Genomic DNA, 5160 nt, shown 5'->3' with positions numbered 1-5160 from the left:
CCTCAGTTTTTGTCAGCATTCAAGAGTCTCTCATGGTTTGCTTCTCTCCCTTTCCCCCACCATTTCCGCCCTTCTTCTCCCCCTTGTTCCTCCGTCAAGTTCCTCCTAATCCTCCTATACGTGCAAACATATGATATTTGTCCTTCTCTGCCTGACTGATTTCGCTCAGCATAACACCCTCAAGGTCCATCCATGTTGCTACACATGGCAGGGATTTTTCTCTTACGTTTACTTTGGGGACCTCATTGAGCTCTCGGAGGTCAATCTCACTATATTGCTCAGTTGAGCAAGGCACTGCTCACAGCATTTCTCAAGGCACTGGTTCCCTTGACAGTTTCCTCTTGTGAGTAAACTGTCACTCTCTGTTTTCACCTGTCTGTCTCTCCAATCTTGGGGACAGTGGCTTGCTAAGTAGTTCCAAGAGGAGTTATTGATTCTTCACTATCTTTAGCTTTATACTTATTAGGACAGAATGGTGACCTCCAAGATCCTTGGACCTAGAACATGCAGAACTAGAAACCCAAAGTCCCTTCATGGTTTTTGAAATAATGTTCTCTCTGCCCGAGATATTCATCTTCCAATACATGCCTAAAGAATTCCACAATGTTCTGCCTTGGCTTAACGCTCATTTTATCAATAATATTTACCTTAACTTCTTTAATACTCTACTTGTTATCATCTGTACCCCACCAATAAACTGAGATTCCCTTGACACTGGTCTAATCTTTTCAGTTATCCATAACACTTATCACCATCTCACCTAGAACACATTTAAATTGATGTTTACATTCATTATTATCTTCCCTTAATAAAACACAAGTTCTTGGGGGCACCTGAGTGACTCAGTTGGTTGAGCATCTATTCTTGATATCAGCGCAGGATAGGATCTCATTCATAGTCATGAGATTGAGCCCTGAGTCAGGCTCTGAGGTGAACGTGGAGCCTGCTGAAGTTTCTCTCTGTCTCTCTCTCTCTCTGTCTCCCCCCTCTCCCTCGCTCTCTCAAATAAAATTTAAAAAGGAATTAATTAAGTTTATTCAATTCCATATACCAATTTTCTGGGATAGTTTTTGAATTGGGAGTTTCTGTCTCAGCACCCAGTGCTTCTTGTTCAATAGAACTCTGCTTCATTTTTCAAAGGGGATCTCAAGATGATGGTATTTTTTTCATCATAAGTTTCCTTGAGAGAAAAATCCCATTGTGAGGTAATACTACAGCTCAAACCCTAACAATTATGTTTCCTTAATTTCTTCTCTATGGATGGAGACTTTTGTAGTTTGGGTTTCTTCAGGGATCGGGTGCCAATTGATTCAAATCTTTCAAGAGAAATGTGCCCTTCATACTGTGCCACAGGATAGTCAGAAAAGGAAAATAAAAAGGAATTAATTTTGATCCATTCATCCGTTGATGGACACTTAGGCTCTTTCCATGATTTGGCTATTGTTGAGAGTGCTGCTGTGAACATTGTTGTACACGTGCCCCTATGCATCAGCACTCCTGGATACCTTGGGTAAATTCTTAGCAGTGACAAACTGAGGACTGATGGGTATGGGGAGAGGGGATGGGAGGTCAAGGGCATGGTGGAGGGCACTTATGGGGATGAGCACTGGGTGTTATAGGAAACCACTTGACAATAAACTATTTTTTTAAAACAAAGGAATTAATTTATCTTTTGGAGACACTGGTTAATCAGGACAAAGCTAACGTATCTTTTTTCCTCAGAATGTGATAAGAATTCATAATACTTGGATTCCCTTTATGCTATGCTAATCTTTTCAGTTATCCATAACACTTGTCACTTTCTCATCTATAACACATTTAAATTGACTTTTACATTCATTATTATCTTCAATAACTCTACATTGGAGACAATTTATTCATTTTGCCTGTGTTCAGAAGTCCAAACAGTTTGGCATAATCTTCAATTAAAAGGGGGTGAATAAAGGATTTTACCAAAGAGATGTTTGCTAAATGTTGGATAAGCCAAACCCATAGAATGGTATTATAATGATGATATGGCCAAAATTAGCTTTGAAAACTATCCTAATAGAGTAGGTTGGCCCCAGTGTTCTTGTGCACACTTCACACTAAACATAAAATTTACATGATTCTTAAACCTGAATAGCAGGTCTTTTTGGTCTTTGAGTTACTGGAACTTTCCTTCCATGTCTCCATTTTAATGCAAGTCTAGTGATGTAACATGACTAGCCATCCCACTGCTGGTGGGGTTTTTTGACATATGTTCTTTCAAAACTAATATTTCTGAATTCTGTTTCAAGAAAAACAGTATTTGCAACGGATCACACTTCTTTTGGAAGCTTAGATTTCTGTAAGACATATCATTAAGTGATATTCACCCGTTTGACTAAAGCAAACACAATTCTCTAGGGCTCCTCCATAAATAATTTCTTAAAGCATTAAAATGTGTAATCACTTTTTTCAACTAAAATCATGTCCTAATGGCATTTAAATTTTACCTTAAACTTTATTGGATTTCATAGGACAATGACATTTTACATTATCTTTGTTTACTAGGTGACTCATTGGAGGGGTCACACGTGGAGAAATAGTAGAGTCTCTACAGGGTTGCTTAGAAGGCTTAATGCATGCATGTATAATCTGGGAATCTTGTTAAAATGCAGATATTGATTAGGTTTAATGGGAATGGTTGCTGAACTTAAGAAGCAGTTTAGGGGCGCCTGGGTGGCTCAGTCGGTTAAGCATCCAACTTTGGCTCAGGTCATGATCTTACAGTTCGTGGTTTTGAGGCCCATGTCAGGCTCTGTGCTGACAGCCAGCTCAGACCCTGGAGCCTGTTTCAAATTCTGTGTCTCCTCCTCTCTCTGACCCTCTCCTGCTCATGCTGTTTCTCTCTCTCTCTCTCTCAGAAATAAATAAAACATTTGAAAAAAAAGAAGCAGTCTAAACCTGTGACAACCTCTGGAGAAATTATTGAGGTTCCTACCATTTCTGAAATGGAGACAAAGAAATTGACAATATCATTTCTGATGCAATGAAAAAGGTTGGAAGAAAGGGTGTCACCACAGGAACAGATGGAAAAACACTAAATGATGAATTAGAAATTCTTGAAGGTATGAATTTTGATAGAGGTCATATTTTATTAATACATCAAAAGGGCAGAAATGTGAATTACAAAATACCTATATTCTGTTGAGTGAAAAGAACATTTCTAGTGTCTAGTCTACTGTACTTGCTCTTGACATTGCCAATGCTCACCGTAAGCTGTTGGTCATAATTGCGGAAGACAATGATGGAGAAGCCTGAGTACACTCATTTTGAATAGGTTAAAAGTTGTTCTTCAGGTTGGATCCATCAAAGCTCCAGATTTTGGTGACAATAGAAAGAACCAGCTTAAAGATATGGCTATTGCTACTGGTGGTGCAGTGTTCGGAGAAGAAGGGTTGACTCTAAATCTTGAAGATCTTCAGCCTCATGACTCAGGAAAAGTTGTAGAGGTCATTGTGACCAAAGATGACACAATGCTCTTAAAAGGAATAGGTGACTAGGTTCAATTTGAAAAACGTATCCAAGAAATTATTGAGCAGTTAGATACCACAACTTGTGAATATGAAAAGGAAAAGCTGAATGAATGTCTGGCAACAGTCTCAGATGGAGTTGGTGTGCTGAAGGTTGGTGGCACAAATGCTGTTGAAGTGAATGAAAAGAAAGACAGTGTTACAGATGCCCTCGATGCTACTGGAGCTACTGTTGAAGAAGGCATTGTTCTGGGAGGGGTTTGTGCCCTGCTTTGGTGCATTCCAGCCTTGGATTCAATAACCCAGCTAATGAAGATCAACAAATTGGTATAGAAATCATTAAGAGAACACTCAAATTTCCTACGGTGACCATTGCTAAGAATGCAGGTATTGAAGAATCATTGATAGTTGAGAAAATTACTCAGAGTTCCTCAGAGATTGGTTAAGATGCTGTACTTGGAGATTTTGTGAATATGGTAGAAAAGGGAATCATTGATCCGACTAAGCTCATAAGAACTGTTTTATTGGATTTTGCTGGTGTGGCCTCTCTGTTAACTACAGCAGAAGTTGTAGTCCCTGAAATTCCTAAGGAAGAGGAGGACCCTGGAATGGGCAGAATGGGGGGAATGGGCGGTGGCATGTTCTCATTCCTAGAATAGTGCTTTACTATTGTTAATGAACTGTGAGAGGAAGCTGAAGGCAGTGTGTCTCAACAATAACTTCAGAGAAGTCAGTTGAAGCAAATGACTGAAGAGAAGGCTGGCTGATGTCTAAGAAAATCACTATAACCATCAGTTACTGGTTTCAGTTGGGAATGTATAATGGTTTACTGCTGTCGTTGTCCGTGCCTACAGATAATTTATTTTGTATCTCTAAATAAAAAGACATTTGTACATTCCTGATAACTGAATGCAAGAGCCATGTACCAATGTACTGCTTTCAACTTAAATCACAGGCATTTTTACTACTATTCTGTTAAAGTCAAGATTTTAGTGCTTGCCATCACCAGATGAAAAGCTAAGAAGCAGCCTTTCTGTGGAGAGTAAGAATAATTGTATACAAAGTTAAGAAATATCCAATTATGTGACAACCTTTGTGTAATAAAAATTGGTTTAAAGTTAAAAAAAGAAAGAAAACAAACACACGCATGCAATAATTATGCATTTATGTATTTGCTTATAGTGTTATATCTAACTAGAAAGTAAGGTCCTTTTAATTCACAAATACTTTGTCTTTTGTGAAGGCATAGTTACATGTCTAAGGCCATGCCTGGAGTCCAGGTGCTAGTCAAAAACAATGTTTGTTGTATAAAGGACTAAGTGAACAAGTTTATGAATTCCTGATTTTTTATATTTTTCCTTTTTCTCTTTAAAGGTCCATTTCTAGGTATAAAGAGTGAAAACATCACTTTAAGAGTTTTTATTAGCATGTTTTGAGGACAAGGAAGTAAGTGCTAATAGGTGTGGAGTAGAAGGGTTCTCCCATCTCAGTAATGTGAGCTACCATGTCAAGCTAAATGCACTCAGGATTTGAACACTTTGCTATTATAGTTTTTCTGCAATGTGGATTTGGAGCTAGTCATTATTCTTCCATTCAACTGGAAGGAAATGGAAACTAGATGGTGTTGTCTAAAAATCACAAAATTAAAGAGCTGAAGGCAATT

The 5160-nt window shown here is 38.3% G+C and overlaps 1 pseudogene; it reads left to right on the top strand.

Annotated features, from left to right (window-relative positions):
- LOC144238506 (60 kDa heat shock protein, mitochondrial pseudogene) overlaps positions 1-4156 on the top strand; it is a 32777-nt pseudogene extending 28621 nt beyond the window's left edge.
- The last annotated feature ends 1004 nt before the right edge of the window (positions 4157-5160 follow it).

Source organism: Crocuta crocuta, unplaced genomic scaffold (assembly GCF_008692635.1).
Source record: "Crocuta crocuta isolate KB4526 unplaced genomic scaffold, BGI_CrCroc_1.0 scaffold405, whole genome shotgun sequence".
NCBI classification, from domain to species: Eukaryota; Metazoa; Chordata; class Mammalia; order Carnivora; family Hyaenidae; genus Crocuta; species Crocuta crocuta.
The sequence above is the reverse complement of the archived record's forward strand: the minus strand, read 5'-3'. Positions and strand labels throughout refer to the sequence as shown.